Genomic DNA, 25,856 nt, shown 5'->3' with positions numbered 1-25,856 from the left:
GTCATATATATAGTGATTTGTGTGTGTTGAAGTTTAAAGTGTGTTGTAGAGGAAGTCTACAAGATTCCATACGAGCACACCACCACTCACGCACGACCTGACCCGGACTGGTTCGGGTTCGATTTGGATTTGGATTTGTCAATTGAACTGCTTCGCGGATCATATCAGTTCGCTTCTTTTTTGGAATGAAGCTAGTTTAATTTTTGTCTATTTAATTAGTGAGATTTTATTTCCTAATTAGTGTTCCGTGAATAGTGGAAATTCGTCCACTATGATTAACACAGTTTGAATTCGGAAATTAATGGGAGATTATCTCCTAATTTAATACGGATTTTATCTCCTAATTGGAAACGGATTTTTTCTCCCATTTGAATTGGAATTTTAAATGCGCAATATTTGGAAGAGGATCACGATCAGATTCGTTTCTGATTTGAGTGTCCGTCATTAAGGAGAGTCATAATGTTAGAATATTGACGTACACTCCAGTCGATCTTTTCCTGTTCCAACCGAATCCTAAGCCTATAAATACCTTGCTAGTCTGTGGGTTTATACACACCGAAAAAAAAACAGAAAACCCTTCTAGCAAATAGGTCGTCTTACAACCCACCGTCTTTGTCTCTTCTTCTCTCGTGTCGTCGGAGAGTTTAGCTAGCGTAAGTCTCACCCGAAGTTCAATTAAAAATTGTGGTAGTTATCGTCATTCATTCGGTTGTATGCTGGGAAGCTCTACGCCATTGTAATCGAAGCACAGTACGGGGCGTATACGCTTTAAGGAAAGCGATCCAATCGTGCCTCCGAAAGTTTGCATCTCTCTTCCCTTAAACCTCCTTATATTCGATTTATTATATCCATGTTTACTTTTTTTAATTCGATGCTCATGTATGTTCATATTGATTTAATTTCTGTCAAATTAATATGTACTTATCGATTCAATTATTATGATTCATGTGATCAATAAAATTCAGTGATGTATATTCAAAATAAATTTCTCCTATTTATTTTTATTATCGCAATTTTGCATAATATTTCCAACAATCTTAAAGTATAATAATATTTTATTCTTTTTATTCTGTTGAAAAATTGAATTGTTCAATTATGCTAAAAATCGATTTATCATATGTTCATGCATCATGATCGATTTGAGTTCGTCGGGTCAACGGCTAACCGGCAAGTAGCGTAATACTCCTTGAGACATGTTAAAATCACTTATTTCGCCGTCATAATATCAACCTTTTCATGTTTGTTCGCTTATGATTCATTGACCTTATCATGGTTTTGTTTTTGTCTTTTTTCCGCTGTCATAATATCAATCTTATCATGTTTGTTTGCATCTGATTCATGTTTTTTGTATAAAAAATATTGAGCAACTCTCTAATATCGATCTCGTAGAGATAAAGTCCAAAAAAGGTAAGGCTTCTATAGTTCTAAATAGTTTCTTATTACGTCGCCGAGGGACAAGGATAGAACAATGTCATGAAGTCACATACATGATCATAATGATACATAAATATATCTAATTCAATGAATTTAAAAATTTATCGCATGAATTACAACACATAAACTAGAATCATGGAGAAACAAAATTTAATTTCTTTTTTTATAATTTTTTATAATAAGATAAAGTGGGGAATGAAGATGTTAGTTGTGTCAACTTATGTTGCAAGGATGGTAATTATGCTACCCTCGATTGTCACAATGATCTTCTTCGTATTTGGATATTGGAATAAATTTGACCCATTATCTTTCCTCATAGTGACGATTTCCTCTTTTTCAACGCAATGGCCTAAAATTTGCTAGATTTGAGGAATGTGTGGTCTACCTATAGATCTACTTAATAATTCTTCCTCACTCGTGGGATTAAGCCGCAGGAATTAAGGGGTGTGAATGGATTCAATCCAATCCAAAAATTTATGGTTAAAATTCAATCCAATTTATACGAATTGGATTTTTTTAGATTTCGAAAAAAAAAATCCAATCCAATTCAACCCAAAAATATTTGGATTGAATCATAAATTGCAAAATGAAAATCCAATCAAATCTATGGATCGAAAAAATCCAACTATGTATTAAATATGATAATATTTTTTTTTCTTTAGAAATATATATCTCTTTGTCTATATAATTTACATGAGCAAAAAAGTATGTATTTTCAGACATAGATAGTAATATAATAATATATATAATTTACTCTTCAAGTGTTGTTTGTCTCGACCAGTGAGGATAATGGTGCTTAATTTTTCACAAAAATGACGTAAAAAACCAAGTTATTAATGGCTTGTTTAAGTTTATTTATTGTGGATCATAATATTATATTATAAAATTTCTGTACTTTCTTAACATTGTCGATGTCGGCATTTTTATATGTGTAAATGCGAATTTATGAATCAATTATAATGTTAGGAGCTTTAGATATTTTTGTAGGATATGTATATATGTATTTTAGAATTTCATTATCGATAGGATGGAACTTGTCGAGAAAATGTAATAGAATATATATTATCGTCAAAACCAAGTGATCCAATCCAATCCATTTTTTTCGGATTGGATTTTAGGAATCAAATTAAAATTCAATCCAAATCCACACGGATTTGCCCGGATCGGATTAAATTTTCGTCAAATCCAATCCAATTCATTCACACCCCTAATTGGAACTATAAACAACAACTTAACCAATAAACTTTTATCAATGTAGATTCATTAAACTTTCTATTGGCTTCTCATGTCTGCATCTACATCCTACAAGAAATTCATATTGAAAATACACTTCCAAAGGTCTTTTTCTAATTTTTTTAGCTTTAAGTTTAGTATAGCCATATACAAACATAAATTAAAGAGAGAGATTTCTGTAGATGTGGTACAATTTAGTTCCTTTTCACAAATTAAACAATGTAAAAGAATAAAAGTCACATCCATGAAGTGATAGTAAAGTTATGCAAATTCCATTGACACAAGTGTCATAACAAAAAATATTCTCAAGGCCCATATAATAATTGGTCAAAGAAAATTAAACAATGTGAAAGAATAAAAGTCACATCCATGAGGTGATATCAAAGTTATGCAAATTCCAACGACACAAGTGTCATAACAAAAAATATTCTCAAGGCTCATATAATAATTGGTCAAAGAATGACTCGTTAACGCCAATGATCATCTTGACAATTAAATATTAAAGAGGTCAGAAAGCTACAACATCGACAAGGAGAAGGAAGCTTTTTCCCAAGTTGAAGCATTTAACTTGACTCCTTACTTTCTCACTCTAACTTACTATCATTATTGAGTGGCAATATTGTATATAAGTATTTTATTTTATATCTTAAAGTATATATCGTATGTTAAAGGAGAGGGTCTAGTGAGATGGCTTTTAACATGCAAAACGTTAGCTTGTCGTATCATGGTTAGCTCCTCGGTTGATCGCAACATTTTCCCATTTAGTATTTTTGTGGCAATATTGTCGCGGTTGGTGATATTATTCGATTGCGATAATTTGAACCCGCTGACGTGTTTTGAGCTTTGGTTATCTAATTGTCATAGTTGATGCTCTTAGCTAATTTTAACACTATTATCCTCTTTTGAATCATAGTTTAACTTTCTCACGTTTTCTCATAGTTGGAGCGTAACTGTGAATACTTGTATTCTCTTCAAAGTTCTTGTAGTTGCCATCCTTTTGTCGCGGTTGATTTTCATTTACCGATTGTGACATGTGGGCTTCTCCATGAAGTTTTCGATGTCTTGATTATGTATTATGGTTAGAAAATCTGCCCAAATTTGACATATTTTGTGCTCCTCATGACTTTTGAATGCGTTTGGCTTGTGTGGTAATTGCAAAATAGTTGAGTTTTCTTTGAAGTTCTTTGGCTTTGTGTTGTTTTCTCACCGTTAGTCATGGTTGACCAATTTTGTTGATCCCGTCATGCCCATTTTTCTTGTGTTGTTTCAAACTTTGGCACTCAAGTTGTTGTCGCAATATGTTGGCTCCTCACTATTTCCTATTACATACGTTATTAGGATTTGTACATTTTTCCTATGAAATTCAATAAAATCCTACTTTTGTTTCGTTATTTGCAAAATATTTTGAAAACTTCAAACACATCTTAATTATGTTAGAAATCTACCCAAATATAACGAGAAAAATCATCAATACAAACATATATTATTTGTACTAGACCCATAAGATCCATATGCAAAAGTTCAAGAATTCGTGAGGTAGTGATGGTATGGAGTTTCTTATGAGAAGCTGGAGATTGTTTGCCCATCACACAATCTATATATGTGGAAATATTGTTTCCTTTAACCATAGGAAGACCTCTGGCTACTTCCTACCTACAAAGATTCCCAACGGCATGATAATTCTCATATGCCTCATTTTCTCGTGCCACATTATGAACATATTAGTCATTGTTAGCTTTGAAACAAACCCGATTTTTCACCATTTTATAACATTTATTGTCAGTATGAATTCTTTTCATAACAATGTTTCCAACATCATCAGAATTTTGCATTCTTCCTTATCAAATTGAACCCACAAAAATTTGTAAGATAATTGGCTAATTTTGATCAAGTTTGACGTTATTCCATCAACAATCAAAACATTTCTTAGTCAAGAAGAATAAATAACCAACAAACCTTCTCCTTTAATAGAGGATTTATTACCATTACCTACTTTTACGGTGGCAGAGGTAGATAAAATTTGAGTTTCTTCAATGGCTTCTGATTTTCATACATGTGCTTAGAACAACGTTGTCAAACAACCAAAACTCATCATCTGAATCTTCATCAATAGCAATAAAGTTCGTTCTGGCCATCATAATTTGATATTTTGGCTGTTTCTCTACCCAGTTGGTTTTTTGTTTTAAGTCAATTAGATATATCTTCTTTCTAAGAATTCTTCACTAAATGTGATAGAATTCATAATTTCAGTTTGGACATTATGAGTGAATATATTCAGGATATCACAATAATGGAAAAATATCTTTCATGTCTGTCACGGAAGATTCGGCTGACTTCTCTTCTTCTGACCTTTCATACTTTTCTTCTATTAAGATCTTCTCAGAATTGTTCAAATTTTTATCAAGGTTTCTGAGTTCCGGTATTAAACTTTTGAAGAGTAATGACGGCTTCATCTTTTTACTTAATAGCAATATGTTGATTCTATTCGGTATCAAGCAACTTTTCTTCGACAATACACAATTGTTCCTCCCTTTCCTTAAGCATGGCTTCATAATTTTGAACAATAATTATGAGTTTGATGGTCGAATTATTCAGGCTGTTGTTCTCATTCTCAACAATTTTGACATGCATCATGAGTGTATCATTCAGAGAGCTTCTTCTTCTCCTCTATCATCTCTTCTTCACACAAAAACTTAGTTTAAAAATATATCTCAAGTCCTACCCAAAACTACATGTTAAACCAAACCGGACCTCAACAAAATCCTATGGTTCTTTTCTCTAACAATCTTGTCATCTCACTTTCGTCAAACACCACCACCGCCACTCTTCTCTTTGGGCACCCATGGCCACCGCCACTCCTCTTTCTCCATTCCTCCGTCGACTGTCATCATATCTCGACCGACGACATCCAAACCCCAACTCCCCTCTCGCAAATCTAAGCTCAAATCCATACATTCAAGAGGCCATCCCCATTTTCCCGATGTCATTGAAGGGTTGGCGTCCATCTCGTCAGTAACGTCCCTCCGTACGCCATCAGAGAAGTATCGGGCCTGCCTCTCTGTGCCCATTGCGGTGGTACATCCTCGGACCTCAACGCCATATCCGCAGCCCGTTTGTCCAGTTGTAACTATGTCGTCTCAAACTCAACTCCATGCCATTTATTGAACTAAAAATCGAATCTAACCCAAAACTACATGCAAAATCGAACCGGACCTTGCCTCTTTCTTCACCAATCAAAACAGCAATCACGAATCGAAAATTAGGAAAATACTAAGTAAAATTCGATTAAGATCGATGAAGAAGAACACTTGTTTGGCTGAGATTTGAGTTTTGTGGTTTGTTTTTGAAAGATGAGAAAACATTTTAGAGTTGAAGGAGAGGGGAAAGAAGATGAACGACGTGTCTGTCGTTAATTGGTGAAGAAAGAGGTTTCACTCGGTTCGATTTAGCATGTTGTTTTGGGTTTGATTTGATTTTTAGTTTTGGTTCAATTAAATGACATGGACAATTGTTGTAAAATGTGTCTGATGTGGAGCTGAGTCTGGACACTTGTCCCTTTTTGTTACCTCATAGGCAACACGTCATCAAAAAAATCAAGTAAAATGGACACAGCTCCTTCCAAAGCAATTTTTTTCGACACAGGGAGCTCTTGAGCTCTTTTTTTGACATAAGGACCTCTGGAGCAGTTTTTGTTGGACACAGGGGCTTGTAAATGTATTATCCCAGTTTTCATACAATATCAGTCAGCATAGTAAAGGCATCTCCATCGTCATACTAATTATCGGAATCACTTTCTGGAATTATACTGTAGAAATAGACAAAGACACATAATTATTTCGAACATCAATTTATGACTCACTCCTATGTCTGATAGAATTCTCCTCATCATGATCACTGAAGGTAGGTTTTGATATATGATCGATGACTTTCTTCTCTTTCTTATGAAATTTAACCATTCAATTTTGACATGTTCTTCTCCACCACACTTGTAGCAGGAAACTTTTTTCTTTACTTGGATTTTCTAAAAGCATAATGACCAACACCATTGTATTCCAAACAATAAGAACTAGCATAATAATTTGATATACTTTCTCCCCATTCTCGAAACCTCCTTTCTAATGAACCAACATTTTTAAGGAACTTTTTAATGTTGTTGTTTCGAGCATTGTTCTTGAACCTCCTAAACCAGACTTTTAGATTAGCAAGTTGTTGATCCAACTGAAGATCATATCATCTTTTTTTAGGAGTTGTGCCAGTCGCAAATGAAACAGTTTTAGCTTTCTTTTCAATAGCTTGTCTGAACTACACATAACACCTCTAGTTCTATAAAAAGTGTCTAAAAAGCGTAATTATCAAGATACTCGACAAGTCGTTGCATAAACAACTCCACTAAACCTAGCAGGTACTTTTAAGTGTCTTTTTCACCACTTTAAAATCGGTGATAGGGGCATTCAGATTACAAGCCTCATTCCTCAAATCAAGCGGTTTAGACGTAAATTCTTTGATGGTTTCAGACTCATCCATACAAAGTGTTTCAAACTTTGTGTCCAACAGCTATTATCTTGTGATTATTCATAAAACTATTTTCCTCGCAAATATATTGAAGGGTCTTCTTTGTAGAGTATGACGTAGTGGAAGTTTGGATTATCTTAGTGCGATGGTCAATATCACACCGACTAATGTAGCATTAAGAGCAAGACAGTTTGCTTGAGATAGCATAGTTTCAGCAAGAGTCAAAGCCACAGTAGGCTTATTGATTGGATTGTCTTCTGAGAATTTTTAAATTGTCCATTTTGTCAATCACGATTCCCAAGCAGCATATCCAAACGGGCAAATAAAACTTCTCATGCGAATTTTTCCAGCAGTGTAGTTGGTTCCATACAAAAGCGGAGGTCGAGTGGTACTCATGCCTTCCACCTATAGTGGCATGCAAATGAGCAGCTTGAGTAGATCAACTTAGTAGTACTGATAGCTTGCGTTGATACCACTTGAAAGCACATACCGTCCTAATTTTACAAATTACTCGAGTTAACTAGATTGTCAAAAGTGAGGTAGTTATGGCACTCGGGTGTTTTCAAACAAATCCAAACATAAAATATAACGAATATAAAAAGTTGCAGTGCAGTAAGAAATTCAACACATGATATTTTTACGGGGTTCGAAACCAATCTAATTTATGTTGGGAGTTTTACACACACGCAAGTGTACGTGTCGCCACAAGTAATATAGTGATAAGAAAGATATCGTTGCCACGAGAAGTTGGTTTAAAAGTCTGCCGCTAAATACTAGTATTACTCTTTCATGAATTTTTCCAAGCTTTGAAATTGTGATGATCAATTGTAAACAATAAACTAAAACGACAATTAAACAAAGCAACAATAAGGAATATCAATAGAGAAAGTATTCTAGAATTTCGACTTCATTTGCTACGCCTATTACGTTCTAACCTCGCCTTTATATTAGTCTAACGATATATCTAGCATGCTACCTAATGCTCAATTTGTACTATAGGGACCTCTCGGCTATCCTACAATCTAATTAACTCCCAACAACTTCTATCTCTCGATGATAATTGTTAACGAAGCTAACAACATGAAATACTATGATCAAGCTAGGTTTACAAGTCTATTAGGTATATCTCTATCCTAATAGCAACTTAATTACATTAATTAATCAAGTAATTCTTATTCCCAATTCTTAACCTAAATTACTCTCTCAAGTTTCATTAGATTAAACATATCAATTCAATAGTTGGCCAAACAATTGAAAGCATTAAGAATAAGAACAAGAAAACATGCGAATAATAATAAACAAACTCAAATGCTAGATTAAATTAAGTAACAGTTGTAGGAAGATCCCATCTAATCCTAGAATAGAGAAAATTAACTATTCATGTTCATGTAGAAAAAATAAGAAAAAAATAGCAAATAATAATTACACAATTAAAAAGATAAGAGACTACGGAACTTCGTAGCGTCGTGCTCTCTCTTGCAAAAACCTAATTCATCAAGTATGTGGTCTCTCTGCGAAACCCTGATTTAGTCGTGTATGGATCTGTCCTTTCTTCACGCCTCCTCTTCTCTTTTTATATCTGTCGCCAAAATCGAAAAGCCCTCCTCTAATTAGGAATAAGACCTCTTGATTAATTAAAATTTGAAGCCAGGATCAAACTCCATGAGTAGTATGAATCTGGCCCATCTTCTAATTATTTGCATATCACGTACGAAGGCCATTCTTCACTCCTATTGCAAATCATGTTCTTCAAGTTTTGGTATTGATAGGCTTTGACCCTTTAACTTTTAATGCTTCTAATTCAGCCCAAAACCACGACTTTTAAGCACAACTCAATCTCGATTCATACAATGACATTAAATAATAAAATCAAAGTAAAATATAAGTAAAATACAACTAATTTACTCAATAACTTATAAAATATTATATATAAAGATATAGATAACTATACGTAATATATAGTTATCAAATACCCTCACACCCAAACTTTGCTAGTCCTCGAGCAAATTAGAACTCAAACAAAAAAGTAAAAGGACAAATTTGTGCTCAAGGATGGGCATCAGTAAAAACCTTAGTGAGGGAAAAAGATTACCAAAGAAAAAGCACTAAAAACCCATTGTCACAAATTTACCACAATGCATACAAGTAACAAAAAAAAAAGACATGACATGACATGACATAGAACAAATAATAAAACAACCAAAAATAACATAGGCATCATCAAGTCATCAAAATCTCGTTATCGTGTAATGCAAGCATGACATATATCCTAGCTAATCAACAATCATGCACCATCAAAAAGTGAACTCCTAGCTAAAAACACGATATGAATTAGATGAACACTTCAATCTCTCAACAATTTAATTAATCAATTCGCTCAAAACTCACAAGAGATTATTTTTTCCTCACGCCCTCGTGCATTCAACATTTATTTCAGTATGTAATAGTGTTCATCCCTGAACAAAATTTTCAGTATATTAACATAAAATTCAAGTTAGGCAATGTTCATGAGGATGCTAATGTAGCAACACAATCATAAGATCAAGAAGGTCTTTGGCTTTCGGTTGTAACGTAGGGTCAAGTGTTGAATAAATTTGGCTTATTATGGTGCATGATCTTAATATCTTATGTGCCACACTCACATCCCAACCCCTTTGATGCTCCAGTTTCCGAACTTTCGATTTCCAAAGCTACCTATACAAAGGACTACCCTTCACTCAAAGAAAACCTATACTACCTAAATTCTCAAATTAAACCATGTCAATACTCTATAAGAACATAATTACTTAGCTCTTTATTTATTTAATTTCTTTTCTTTTTCTCTTTTTTATTTTTCAGATTTTTACTCTTTTTCTTTAAGAGCTAAGCAATTTCATACAATAATTTTTAGAAGCAAGGCACGGTCTTTTCTGTGTTCATTTCGCATATAAATCAGCCCTCAAATTATACTCTCATCAGCACATAAAATATTAAAATAAGGACTTTGGTTAGTACACAGAGAGAAGTTTTCGACTTGTAATAAGGTAATCAAAGAAGTGGTCAGGCTCAAAGTGGCTCACTAAAGTTCATACAGGTGGGGTGGTTTTTGGAATAAGTAGCTCAAACCTAATTGTCTTCAATCACCTCTTACAATTGTATTTACTCAAATATCATGTCCAGAGCAAATCAGAAACATCTAGTCTACAACTCATGAGAAATCTCAATTTCAAAATTTTTATCAGGCAAAGCGTCGACTTTTCAAAACATACCTCAAATTTTATATCTCAATCCCACTCATTAAACGTAGTTTCATCATAACATGAAATCAGTTCAGTTTCAACAATCATCCAATACACTCATGCATCATAACTAGCATATCTTTCTTATCCAAGTTCAGTAGATTGTATTTCAAATGATATCATTTGACTTCCTGACTCTAACTGTATTCCACACATGTGACTCAAACACATAAACTAACGGACTCAATAATGATTAAAAACACTAAAACAAAGGATATAAATTAAAGAAAATGAAAAAAAAAAAAATACGTCATAGAGGGTTAAACTATGGGTTGCCTCCCATACAGCGCTTGGTTTAACGTCCTTCAGCCTGACAAGTGTTCTTCTAATCTCACATTGGGAATCCCATCACCGTCTAGCAAGTCTCTCTATCTCGAGTTCAAATAGAAACTCAAGATGAAGTTCCGCAATAACAAGTGTTAGAACACGCACACTTCAACACACGTGTAACATAGAATGTTCTAAATAAAAAATAAATAAAAGAAAGATAGTACAGAAAATAAAGTCTGAATCAAATTAAAATAACTATTCCTAATATTAACGACAAAGACTTAGCCGCAACTCCCCGACAATGGCACCAAAAACTTGTTGGGCGTTTGACACACACGCAAGTGCACGTGTTGCTAGAAGTAATAAAGTGATAAGAAAGATATTGTTCCCACGAGGAGTTGGTTTAAAAGTCTGCCACTAAATACTAGTATTACTCTTTCATGAATTACAGATCACGTACGAAGTCCATTCTTCACTCAGATTGCAATTCATGTCCTTCAAGTTCTGATATTGATAGGCTTTGATCCTTTAACTTTTTAATACTTCTAATTCAGCCAAAACTTCAACTTTTAAACACAATTCAACCTCAATTCCTTCAATGACATGAAATAATAAAATCAAAGTAAAATATAAATAAAATACAACTAATTTACTCAATAACATATAAAATATTAGATATAAAGATATAGATAACTATACGTAATATATAGTTATCAATTTCTACATCCACGGACCTCGTCCAAAAATTGTTTCGCTAAAAATCAACAGTTTACAAGTAGATGGAATTTTCCCACGCTCGCCTCCAACTCGTCACACCACTACTCTAACATTAAACCGTAACGAAATTACTTCTCTACTTACAACTGTAGCATATAGAATTGCTGTAGGCTATCTCAGACATCTCACCCTATACCCTCTATTTTGAATGAAGTATTTCTATAAATTAAACTGGAATATAATGATGCTTTTATTTTTTAATATAGTAAGTGTTCAAATCAGTTCAGGAAAACACAATTAGAAGGCATAAAATATCCCGTAAACGTCTTCAACGATGACGATGTGCTCCACTCTTCTTGATATCAAAATAAGCCGAAAATAATTAAAGAAAGTTCGGTCATATTCTTTTATATGCTTACGGTGTAGGGTTATTCAATTCACGTCAAATAGAAATCATATACTAAGAATTTCTTTCAAATATTTTTATAAGAATATCCCTTTAAATCAAAGATCTTTTAAGATCTATTACTATTTTACCTTGATTTAAGTCTTCGAAACTGGAGTCATACTTAGCTAAGATCAAAGATCACAAAACCAATTAAATCGATATTGATTGGGTCGAACATGTCTCGGTCGAAACACGTGAAACCGGTCTTATGCCGGTACATTCTTGACGCAATTGTGTTCCGTAAACATTATGTTCAAAGTCAATCCAAATTTTTTATTCATATTTATTGAAATCTGATCCATTGTTATCTTTCTTTGTCATTCATTGCCTGTTTTACTTATCTCTTCTTTTATACATAGCCAAATTATTTTCCTATATGACGATTTTTGTGAGCGAGTATTACATCAAACATACTTGATCACTACGGCTATCATGCGAATTAATGTTACTTGAGTAAAGGCTCGGTGACCACTTTCGATGCTAGGGAGAACTTCACGTTGGTTGTAATGGTAGTATATGATATTAGAAGACTCATTAATTATAAAAATTATCTGTTATCAATCAATTTGCAACCATAAACCAACCTGTTTTTGTTATAAATGTTAGTTATGGTTGAGCTCCTAAATATTGAGCTAGAGTCCCACAAACATCTGGCTGCACAGCTGGAATTCTAAAACAACTCAATCCAGCTCCAGGGACGTCGGAACATTGCGGCTGAGGCCTCTGGTAATCTCTCCCCGGAATACAGTTCCCCGAGAAATCGAAACCAGCATTCCTATTCGGTAACCTGGAGCATTCTTGACTAAACCCGGAAAAGAAATTGTAAGAGACAGTTAGATTTACTAAACTCTTCAATGAACAAACCAAATTCGACAGTTCACCAGACAGCTTGTTGTGCGCTAAATTCAACACCTCTATGTCACTTAAACATGAAACTGTATCCGGCAAATGACCCATTAGCGAATTGTAGCTTACGTCGAAAACTTGTATTTCTTGAAACAATCCTACTCCTTCAGGAATGCAGCCTGTTAAATGGTTGTTGAGAAACAAAATCTCTTTGAGATTTGAACTCATGAATCCAACACTCGCCGGAATGCTGCCGGTGAACTTGTTGTTAGCTAAGTTTATCACAGATTGCAGGGGAACCTCCTAAATTGTCTGGAATTTGTCCTTCGAACTGGTTGTTGTTGAGAAAGATTGCGTCGAGCCGCTTATTGAAGAGGTCCTCAGGCAATGAGCCAACAAAGTTGTTGAATCTTAGGTCTAAGTACATCAAATTTGGCATATAGAGAGTGGCACTAGGAAAAGGCCCTGAAAACAAACGGTAGTAGATTTCAAAGGTTGTCATGTTCTAAGTTTAGTTCTAATGTATTTCAGAAGTACAAAAAAATCCACCCGAAGTTTCACTCAACCTTCAATTTATCCTTTTTGCTCAGTTATTTTCTTACAATAATCTGTACTAAACCTTTATTAAAATAAAAAAGTAAGTATTAAAATTTTTAACTATCATAATTTAATCAAATAGATTTCTTAGTTCCACACAGAACAGGGAGTACTTTGTTATGTTTTGAAACATAAAGGATAAAAACATAACATATAGCAAACAAAAAGAAGCTTTATGAAATTTACCTGAAAACAAATTGTTGCTAAGGTCAAGCTCTTGAAGAGAAGTCATGCCCTTGAAACTTTCAGGAATTGCTCCTGAAAATCTATTGCTGTTGATATGTAACAGAGTCATTTCGTCGAACACTGAGAGATCTTTCACTAAGGTACCTTGTAGATTAGCATGGTTGAGATCTATCCCTGAAATGACAGGACCGATTTCAGAATCTGCACAAAAGATTCCTTTATAAGAACATACATTCGTCCCAACCCAAGATTTCAAAATCCCTAATGGATCATCCGTGATTGCAGATTTCCAAGCTTGAAGAGCATCGTAGCTAATATTCGACTTTGATGGATTAGTGGTAGCCGTCGGAATGTTGTTGTTGTAGTTAATGTTAACTCCTCCAACCACCCACATCCCTCCACCACCACCGCCGCCGAAGCCAACCCCAACGCCGCCAGTCACAGCTGCTACTTGAGTGGAAACGAAGTGGATAATGAGAAAGCCAATAAGGGCCATCTCTGCTTCTTGACCATGGTTTTTACAATTTGAGGACAGAATTTGAAGAAAGGTATTGGTCGATGTGGTGGGTTGGTTTGTAATTTAAGTATATATGGTCGTTGAAATGAGGTTTCTTTCTTGGTTGCAGCATTGATGAGGAGATGGTGGGTTGAAATATCATGAATGCAGCTGCTCTCTCTCTCTCTGTCTCTCATACATACTCTACTATACTACTGTATATAGAGTGTTGTGTTTTTTCTTCTTTTCAAAAGATTTAAGGAAAGTTTTGGGAATTGTCATTGTTGGATGTGACGTTTTTTCCTTTATCTTTTATGTACTTATAATTTTATTACTATTATTATTATTTTTATTTTATTTTAAGAAATGATTTTATTAATTACTCATCAAAATATTAAGTGTAATGAGGAATTTTAATATGACTTTTTATAAGAGTTGAGACAGAGATTAAGGTGAGTTTGTTTTTAAAAAGCAAAAGTTAATCCAAATTCACCCTAATTATCTTATAAATTTATGTGTTTTTCTCTTTAAAATTCTCTTTCTCAAGTGCAAATTTATTACTCCATACGCTCCACTTGTCGTATAATAAAATTTATTTTGATCCATTTTAAATTTTATTTTATAAAATATATATATATATTTTGAGATATTTTTTTCGATTTTACTCTTATACTATATTAACAATTAATTCAATTACATAATATTTATGGTTTTAAATAATAAATAAAAAACATACATCTAATCTTTTTATCATTAATTATTTTTTAAAAATTTACAACATTCATTGTTCGACATTTCAAATGGACCGGAATGACTACTATTTTTTTCTAAATAGTCCTAACTAACATTAATAATCCATGATTTGTTGTTTTCTAAATTCAGGGAAGGCAAACTAACTTTTCAATGTGATGCTTCTTTTAACATTAAAAAAATAAATAAAAATGTGATGCTTCTTTAAACCATTTTTAAATGTACAATTTTTCTAGACTATTCAATCCTACGTCCGTTGTGATGATAGTGGATGTGAATAGTTGCTTGCAAAAATGTGGTTCGTTGGATGGCATGTTACGATACTATTACTCATCACGACCTGAAAGAAAAGCACAGTAATTCATATGTGAAACAAAGTATCAAACTGAGGCCTAATTAAGCTACATTTTATCTCGTCAATGGAGAGTGGAGGGCAGCTCTTTTGGTGGCATAGTATTTGGCTCTATTAATATTCTACAATTTCTACGCACGTGATGAGGATATTGCCATTTTTATTTATAATGTCTACTCATTTTCTCTCCATCATTTCCAATTTGGATATTAATTAAAACGTGTTTTTTTTCCCTAACTTATAATCTTGCTAAATTGAATACTCGATTATTCTCTAATTCCATTTATTTTATGATGAACGAGTAATTTGATGATGTATCAGTTTGTCCGTTTGGACGCTTTAATTGAATGGATGCAGGCATAATATCATTTATCAGGAAAAAAAAAAAAAAACTAATAAAGCTGCACTAAGTGGAAAGTCCAGAATATGTGAAATGGCTACATTTTCTTTCCCGAATATATGAGGACATAATCTATAAATAACTTTCCAGCGCCAGTAGGTAACAAATTAATGTGCCTCAAAAAATAAAAAGGTAACAAAATAATGGGCCAAATTTCATTAAGCTCGAGTCAATAATTAAGCAAATTTTGCATTATTATATGGTGCGGGCGAGGGCCCGAGGAAGCACATGGCTTTTGTTTCACTTCTGAAGAAAAATATTACTCCACTTATTATTGATTTTTTTTTTAATTTTTTTTATTTTGAAATATTACTCCACTTATAAAATGATTATTTGAGTGATAAAATAAATATAAATGATATTGTTATACCATACACGACCCAAAAAGCCTAGCTCAAGGTGTCTGCATCAGCGAGAAAAACAATATTGTTGTTGCAAACTGCCTGGACTCTTCACCTGTGGTCACAGTATGTGTTGACACAGGTCTGCAGCAGTTTATGTTAGTTGGCTATTTTCGTCAAACCTCATTATTACATCAGATATGATTCGATCCTAGTACAAGTCAGAATGGGAAACTAGTAACTGATGAATCCCGGTTGATTCGATTCGGCTGTATTGAAGATATGATTTGATTTGGAGCATTACTTAGTTTCCTTGATGAGAAAGGAAACTTTTCACTAAAAGAGAAGTCAACCGGCTGGAGGATTTGTCAGTATTTCAATCCCCATTTCAGTGGGATTCTGTGAAGGTGATTGACGAGTTAATGTTGAAGATCTTGATATGATTTGATACGCTTGGAGCAGTATATAAAGAAGAAGAAGAGACAAAACATATAAGCACTTTTTCCACCTTCTTCATTGTGTTTAAACGAGAGCACTTCCAAACTTTGAGAGTTATTTTCACAGCGCATTGTGTTGTAACCTTTGTAATCTGAAAGAGGATTGGCAAGAAGCCCTTGCCCGATTGGTAAGACACATCGTGTAAGTCCTAGACTGTGTTAGTTTAGGCAGTGTGAGGTAAGAGCGAGGAGTACACTTAGTAAAATAGGAGGTAGGTTATATATGAGCGAGTTGTAACCCGAGTACTGTCCTATTGTTACAAAAATAGTGAAATACCGTTTTACCTCTGGGCTAGGCCCACAGATGTAGGGAAACCGAACTGCGTAAACATATCGTGTGCCTTTTTAATTACTGCACTGTGTTTTATCTTATTGTGCTAACAGGCTCCTGTGAGCACACCTATTGTTTAACTTGTGATTACAGTTAGTATCACCTTCAAATAATAATAATAATAATTGTTAGTCTTATTGATCATCATGGAGCTATTGTTTCATGGCAAAGAGTTTTTTAGTCGGCGGTCGAATATTTTCAGTCTATGGCTTTCCTCAATTGATTGCCTTGACTCCTCCCTTGTGACATATTGCATAACAAACTAACAAAGAGTTTTTGAAGGAGACAATGAAAGGTTAGCGGCACTCATTTCTGAGCCTACTAATTTTTGGACAAAAAGAAACTTGGACAAAACGAACAAAATCTCTAATAGATTAAGGGTTAAATGACCCATTTCTGAGGAAGAGGTCTCTTACGCTCTAAAATGCATGAAATCGACTAAATCTATTGGCCTGACAGGTTAACAGCGGTATTTTTCAAGGTCCATTGGGGAACTGATGAAAATAGAGATGACATATTCCATGCAAGGCTTTTTGAATGGTGAATCATGTCCTCCCGACTTTAACCATACACATTTAGGGCTCGTTTAGAGACATAATTCAACGAATACGGAATAATTAGTAGCATAATTATAAATAGTGTTATAACACTCCCCCTCTGACGTTTGGAATAATGGATAATTTTTGGAACAATAAATAATGTTTAACAGATAAATTTATTTAAACCGTAATGTACGTTTGGATGTACAGCCAAATGAACGGATAATTGTCATTTTACGAAATTACCCTTGCAACACGACAAAAAACAATACTTCGTCCCAAAATTCGAACACTTAAACCCGATTTTCCCCAGTTCCCAGTCTGAAACTTCATGAACCTAATGCTAATTCCTCGATTCGTCCACCAATTGTCATCTTTATCCTAAATTAGCATCTAAAAGATTTGGAGGAAACTCATGGACGACCACAATTTGGAGAAACGTGACTGGTTGTTCGGTCTGTTGAAACAGATCACGAGCAAGCTGTTTCATCTCCGTCTCAGGGGAGGCAAAGTATTTGTTGGCTCAGATTATTAACAGACGATGGAGCAGCAGCGCGCAGCGCTGGATGAGTATGAAACAAAATCCCCAATAAAATTTCGAACCCTGAAATCAGATGTAAGAAAAATCGCGAAATAAAGCTTGAATATAGTGAGACTTACTGTGTTGAAAGGTACTGGACGTCGAGAAGTCTACTCCGGCGTCGGAAATCGATCTGACGGTGAGAGGAGGTTGAGAGCTTCCTCGTTCGGTGAGGATGAGAGTTTTTCGAGAGAGTGGAAGATGACTAGATGAGAGAAAAGTGAAAAATAATAATTTGTCCTTATTTTTATTTAATATTCTGATGAGGGCATTTTATGTTTTTTTTTTTAAATGAAATAGGGACAGTTTGTAAAAGCATACGTATCTTCTTATCAGGCCTTCAACAGATGAATTAATAAGGGCCTTCCCCTCCATCAGTTCACCTTCCAAATTAGTTATAAATGTGTCTATTGATCCAAAGAGCATTTTTTGTTCCGAATTAAACAATTTTAACTTATCCATCGTTTTATTAGTGGTTCCAAACGAGCCCTTAGTCCTTTTAGAAAGGTTAAAGATCAAAAGGCCTTCAAAAATTCCGCCCTATAAGCAACACGCTGTATAAATTGGCATCGAAGGTCTTGGCTAACAGGCTTAAAAAGCTTCTTCCTCGAATCGTTTCGGATAATCAACTGGCCTTTGTCCCCGGACAACATCATTTTAGCTTATGAACTCGCATACTGTTTGAAGCTAAAATCGATCGGAGTCGAAAAAGGATATTGCAAAATGATTAGTAGATGCATTCATTAATAGATACTAAAAATTAGACATGAGGCTATACATCTCACAACCAACAGAAAAAGGTATACAATTTTTTTCTTTTATATTTTTTATTCTTTTTTAAAATAGATGCAAATTTTTACATATAAATTACATGTAAAAATTTGTATCTATTTTGACAGGAGATAGTAATTAAAAATTCACCAATCCATATATTAGACATAGAATAATAATAAATAAATAATATATTATATCTTGTTATCATATAATATTATATTAAAATTATTAATAAATACATCAAAAAATATTATACACCAACCAAACAGACATTCTTAATTTTACAAACTAAACAAATTAATAATTATCACCTATCATTTTTTATTATTGGTTACAAAGCCTCCTGATAACACGCACGAGTCAAAATTTTCCCTCAACAGACCAAATGTAATATGGATAATATTATACATCTCGATCGTACATTACTAGTATATGTAACAAAAAAGATGGTATTTGTTTTAATTATTGCAATATGGATATTGTTGATATTCATGCAGGGGACGAAAGGAATTTACTACGAATTTGTAGAGCAGCTTTTGTTTTTCAAACTTTGATTTTCTTTTCGCTCTTTTTTCCTTCTCTTTCTTTAATTACATTGGTCCCATGGAGATGTACAGTTATACATTACAGTTGGAAGAACCATTACGCCAAAAAGAAAAGCAACAGAATTCTTCTTCCTTGTTGGAATAAGAGGCCTTCAAAAGCATTTCTTTCTATCTTTTCCTAATTTTCAAGGTTCGATTATGAAAAACTGTTACTATAACTATAAAGACCTCAAATTATACTCTGAACATTTACATACATGCATTTTCTTTTCTTTTCTTTTCCTTTTTTTTTTTCTTCCTTTCCCTTTCATTTCTTTTTTATTTTTGTGGGCCTGGATGCTCTCATCCATGATGATCATGGTTGCCAGGATCTGGCCAGAAAGAAGCAGAGTACTTCAACCAATCAGCCTCTTGTTGGTTTGGGATAGATGACTCCTGCCATAAGTACAAATTAAAAAAATCATGCCAAAAGGGAAAAAAACTAGGGTTAAGTTGCCTTTTTCTCATCTTTCTAACAATTGTCGGGTTGATTTTGGATGTATATTATGAGTTCATCACGCATGAAAAAAAAGATTTGAAGTTGCCATCATTTTTACCTCTTTTGAAAAGAAAATAATTATTAAGATTTGAAATCCCTTTAAAGATGTGTGTTCATATATATACGTGAGGTTAGACGATTCACTATATTGGTCATAGAGCATTATTTATTAGTACGAAAACAGTTTTAATTAACATTCTCATCAAAAGAATTAAATTAATAACATTAGAAAATGAAAATATTAATCTGTTTATATTTTTACTCTTTCCCGTTATCCTCACACCGATAGCCGTGAGACATTAATATGTTTATATTTGACTTCCTATTCGGTATGTAAATCATTTTTTGGCATATAAAATTTTGATTTCTCGTTACGTACCTTACTTATTTTTCATCCGAGAAATAAAAGAATTTATAAAAAGAAAAAAAAAAGTAATAAGAAGAAGAAAACGTATTTAATTAAAATGATCCTTACTGGATATGGAAACTGATTAGCATTTCTCTTCTTATTGATGATAAATAAAGTTTATATACCTAAGTATTTTCAGTTATAAAGTAAGAAAATATAGGTAAGCTATTCATTTCAAGAAATAAATATATGAAAGTGATATCTGCATACTTTCTTCTTAATTATCATATAATGTTTTGCATTTTTAAACTCATTCATATCATATGTATCTTTTTCTTTTTTTTATATATATTAATAATTATCTATTGTGATACTACTTTATTGATTTTCATATATACTATGTTGAATCTATAGGATTTGATTTTCATGCTAAGTTACTACAATTAGTTATACTACCCTTCTTATGAAGTAACCATAATATATACTCATCTAGTTATAGAATTAATTGTTTATGCTAATTGATTAAGTTCACTCAATTGCACAACTTCATATGAAGTAACCATAATATATAGTCATTAGTTATAGATTGAATTGTTAGTTTATCCAAGTTTGCTGTTAGAGAGGGATCGATTTGGAAAAAAAAAAAAAAAAAGGTGAGCAACTTACTTGTTTGTTACGATCAGTTGAAGTGCATCCCATAATGAGTTCTTCCAAGCCAGAAGCAGACCTTCCTCCCATTTTATGATGCTCTTGTTCTTGAGCTTGCTGCTGCTGCTTTGTTTTTCATTTAAAAAGACAAATAAAAATAGAAATTAATTAGTTATCCAAAATCATCATTCCATATCTTCAAAAGCTAATTAACTAAAAATCATCTTTAGCTAGACCGGAAAAATTACTGTTCTTTAATTTGCTCCCACATTCAGTGACCTCACTAAAATGGCAAAATAACTTAATGTAAGCCATGTAAATTACATGTGATACGTTGCACTTCAATATTCATTTTTTTTTTTTTTGAGGGTGTCAATAATCATAATTTTAATCTAAATTCATCATCCTAATTGATTAATTTCATATAAATTAATTAATACACACATGGAAATGTATTAAGTAGTAAACTTTTGACCAGTAGATGTGGGGTTTTATTGTCTATTAGCTAATTACTATCACTTTAAATAATAATATCAAAACATTTTTCTCCATAGTAGTGCAACATGTATAGTGTTACAGTCGTGCCTAGCTAAAAATTACGAGAGCTTCATTTTAGTCACCTTTTCAGTTACTCTATTTGTATATATGATGAGTTATTTAGTCCCTTATTACGTTTATTTATTATTGTGGTCGATCAGTTGGAAGGCTAATTAATTAGGTTTATTGATTAATTTTCTTATATTACATAATTTAAAAAGAATTATATACATTAGTAGTACGTACCTGAAAGCTTTCCCCTTGAAGCTGCATAAGTCTAGAGACATTGAAAGGGTCCTCGTTAAGTACGATATTGGAATGTGGAGAGATTATTGTGGCGATTGAATGAGAAGGCCTGCTGACGTGGAATTCTGCTGACGTGGCTCCTAGCTGATGCTGATGTGGATGTTGATCATGGTGGTGGTGCATTTGATCATGTTGTCGTCTAAGCAGTTGGAGCTCGTCGCACAAGGCGGTTGACGGAGGTTGATGAGCTTCTCTTCCTATTGAAGACTGCTATTCCCACCTGATCGATCGTAATATAAATAATTAAATAGGAGCATATAAATATTAGACGTAATTAGATGGAATATTTACTAAGAATACTTCTTTTTTCTCCCAGATTTCAGTTTCTGGACTTTTGCTTTGTTGACCAGAGCTTTTCTTATTACTTTGACCATTAACTATTCGTTCAATCGTACTATTTTATCCCAAATTTGATAAAAAAAATTTGATAATACAAATTTGATAACTTAAATCCTGCTAAATTATATATTGACGTGTCAATTAGATGAGATATATAATATAGTTTACGTACTCTTTATTTAAATACTTGATACAATAGAATGTACGATTCATTAATGTTTGTTAAATATAAACAAGTTGTTATTTTTATTTGAAAGTAAAAAACTGTTCATTCCTTTTCAAGAAAAATTGCAAATTAACATTCTTATTTATTCATAAACTATAATAATCAACTCGACTTCATTAGAGTTTTCGTCGTACCAAGTGCAACATTAGTTTATTTAATTAAATAGTAGTACGTTGAAGGAAAAACAATCCTATAAGATGATAAATGGAATTATTATCTTTTGAATTCATTGAATTTATCCGACAAAAATATTCTACTACTAATTTTATAAAATCATGAATTCAAAAATTAAATTTCATATCTTTTTGTCAAATTCTTCTCTTTATTCGTCTTTTTCCGAGAAATAGTATCAGCCTCAAAAAACTACTCTTATATACTTGAGACGGATTATTGAAATGAAAGTCGTGCTTACAAGATTTAGATTAATTAAATGCTTGAAAATGAAATTAAAAATTAGCGTATGTACCTCATTGAAGTTATCTCTATATGGGAGAAACCTAAAATGCTCATGAGATTTCAGCTGTTGAATATCAATGGCGGCATTATAATTTGATATCGCAGCAGGCACCTACCTGATCAACAGCACCAGAAATTTCAAGTTCTCTATGAGAAGAATTCACACCTCTCAAAGAAGAATTACTTGCACTTCCATTCTCTCTCTTTACACTATTATGATCATTTTCAATACTTCCTTCTACGGTTATTATTGTAACGTTTCGATCAGTAGTAGTGCTACTAGACGTCCAGCTGCATTGTCTAGGTTGTGTCTGATAAAATATCTTGGACACAACGAGCTCGCCATCTTTCTCTTCTCCATGCACACCGAGATGGTATTGGTGCATAACCCAATTAGACTTTTCGGGTTTTCTGTTCTTTCCGAAATTGGTGTAGAGTACTACGATTTTCTTGCAACCCTTTTGATTGCCATTCACCATGACTGGCCTTGTCTTGCCTGTTTTATGCCACCTTGTTTCTCCGACACCTTGTAGGTCGCTTTCGTTTGAATTTTTCTTCTTTTTCTTGTTCCAGTTGTGTATGACTTTGAAGGTCTGTGGAAGAAATGCCTGCTCAAGCCATCTCTAGTCACTCCTACATACAGGAAAAATTCCAATTTTCCGGAGAAAATTCAAAGTTAGGTTAACAAACTAGCTAGAATAAAAAATTAAAATTATGAACAAATATGTCAATAAAATACTTCATCTAATTGCTTGGAAAAATCGGCTTAATTGATTCTTACAAGACAAGACAACACAATAAAGATAAAAACGAAATGAACATTATCCTATTTTTCATAATAAAATTTCTATGTCGACTTAATTAGATATCAAACCTGGAAGCTTCTCAGGATGAGTATAAAAAATACCATCTTCTCCTTCAATGGTAGCGATGAATTCATCAATCAATGGTTAAGATCTAATATCTAACTTTGCTTCAACTTTCGCTTCGAGGTGTTCGATAAGTTCTTGATCAGTTGGATCAAATTTCACCCCTGCCGGTAGACCTAGCCAATCCTGCAAAGCTTCAATACGCAAATTAATCAATAAAATCGTTATTATATGAAATCAAATATCGTTGGATATGTAGTTTCTTTTTTAGAAAAAAAATAGTAAAAAAATTATAATTTCATTTTTATATGGATCAATCATATATACCCCCTTTCCTTCGAGCTTGTGTCCGGAGCCTGGGCAATTGGATCCACACAACTGATTCTCTTCGAGCTTGGCATCAATGGGATCTGAACTACTGATCATACTGTTCTTATTCATGGCTTAATATATGTATTGGCTGTAATTGGTATCTTCTCTTCCATAACTCAAACTCTTGAAGTCTTGCATGAAATTATTAACTGTGCTGTTCATATCCCACTTAATTTCGCTATATTAACAAAAAATCATGAATCAAAAAGATATTAATTTGAGATCTGTTGAAATTCAATACTAAAGCTAAGTATAAAAGGACATTTCAAAAGAAAAAAAAAAAGGAATTGAAATGAAATGAAATGAACCAATACATAGATTTAATCCAAAAGAACTTATGAAAACAATATATCTAACATATATAATATCGATTAGGTAAGAGAAAAACAGTAGTCATACAATATGATTAATATTTTTTCAAGAGGCGTCACCAAATGTAATTCGGCCAAACTAATTAATCAATAATAATCAACCCCCACCGATATGATCCTGTCGATCTAAGGGAAGAAATTAGCATGAACAAGATTTGGCTCAGCATGTTCTATACGATATTGACAGGCGCTGGCCAAGACGAAGAAGGAATGAATTAAGAAACTATGTACCTGCGCAGCTTTATTTAACCATGAAAAAACAACAACAGAATTGTTGTGTTAGAATGGGTGAGAGGTTACTTTAACTGAAGCCACTGAACAAGGGATAAAGTTTGCCTACAAACCCCACAACTCCCATTTTACTTACTTTAAACCTTTGCTTATAGTTAAGTTGCTTGTCTTAGACGGTTTGTTCGAGAGAGAGATAAAGATATAGAAAGAGAGTTATAGAGAAATAAAATAAATGAATATAAATAAATCAGTTTTCTTTTTCAATTTTATAAAGCTTTAGGAACATGATCTTTCCTTGACTACTAAAGCAAATAAAAGGTAAGAAACGGTCTTAAGCTGTTTCTATATATATGTTCCAAATTAACACATGAAAAAGAAAATGGAATATTTTTATATGTTGGTTTAGATCATTTTGAAGAATTTGAGATCATAAAAATAAAAATGGCAGCTGTCAAGAAAGCAAAAAAAAAAATGAAGTCTGCTGTTAACTTCCAATAGAAGTAACAAAATTTGAAGAAGAAGAAAATCACAAAAAAGAAGTCAGTTTCGAGCAATTCGATCATGGAAGCATTTCTAAATGTAGCTATGGAGTTTTTGAAAAAGAAAAAACCAAAACAGTGTACTGGAAGATCAAACAGAGAAGAAGAAAAGAAACTCTGCAGAAAAGACGAAACAACACATCGTCAAAAGTTCGAGGACCTTTTTGTACCTGCTGGAAAGGTCGGGGACCCCATCAGCTTTTCTAAAAGTCTTTCGGCAGAAATCACTGTCGACGATCTGCGGAGCAACCGGAGGATAGTTGGGGCTCAAGCGACTTACCAGAATACTCAGAAGGATGTTTGCTACAACATCTCTAAGAGCAATTTGTCTGCAATTTTTCAATTCAAAAAATCCCACATTGGTTAGGGCTCTATCTTCTTGTTTGAGTCAAAATCTTTAATTTCTGCAATAATGAATAAAATTAGTGTTCTGGATACTTTCGTTTAGATGATATGAAGTATTTTTTAAGTTCAATTTAGTCTGAAATGGTCTGAAATCCACAATTTATGAGGAAATTGAGCATTTTCATTATAAGCTGTTGTAGTTGAATTCGTTGGTTTAGAAACGTTAAGGACACTCCATTGAAGGTGTCTGAATCCTTAAACTGAAGTTCGAATGCATTGATGAAGGTGGTATTAAGTGGGTCTGTAGCTCCGTGTAACTTGTTCGTTAAGTCAGAGGTGAAATTCAAATTTCAAAGATGTTTTCAGTAATGTTAAGTTTTAGTTAAGTTGTTAGTAGTATATAGAAGGAGTTGGATGCTGCTATCATCTTGATCAAGCTCAGAGTGGAAGTCAAGCAAAATATCAATAAAAATGGTGTCTTTGTCGAAAGGAAGAAGACGAAGCTCAGTTTGGTTTTCTGACAGTTTTACAGTGCCAGCCTACTCGAAAACGCATTTTGGATGATTCTAGAGTGAATATACAAGCTGAGGTCTAGTGGAAACGA

General features: G+C 33.3%; 2 pseudogenes; both read right to left on the bottom strand.

Annotated features, from left to right (window-relative positions):
* Positions 1–12,498: 12,498 nt before the first annotated feature.
* Positions 12,499–14,017, bottom strand: LOC139884637 (uncharacterized; annotated as a pseudogene).
* Positions 14,018–19,468: 5,451 nt separating this feature from the next.
* Positions 19,469–23,835, bottom strand: LOC139884636 (NAC domain-containing protein 75-like; annotated as a pseudogene).
* Between the last annotated feature and the right edge of the window lie 2,021 nt (positions 23,836–25,856).

The sequence above is a fragment of the Rutidosis leptorrhynchoides genome, unplaced genomic scaffold (assembly GCF_046630445.1).
Source record: "Rutidosis leptorrhynchoides isolate AG116_Rl617_1_P2 unplaced genomic scaffold, CSIRO_AGI_Rlap_v1 contig58, whole genome shotgun sequence".
Classification (NCBI taxonomy): Eukaryota; Viridiplantae; Streptophyta; class Magnoliopsida; order Asterales; family Asteraceae; genus Rutidosis; species Rutidosis leptorrhynchoides.
The sequence above is the reverse complement of the archived record's forward strand: the minus strand, read 5'-3'. Positions and strand labels throughout refer to the sequence as shown.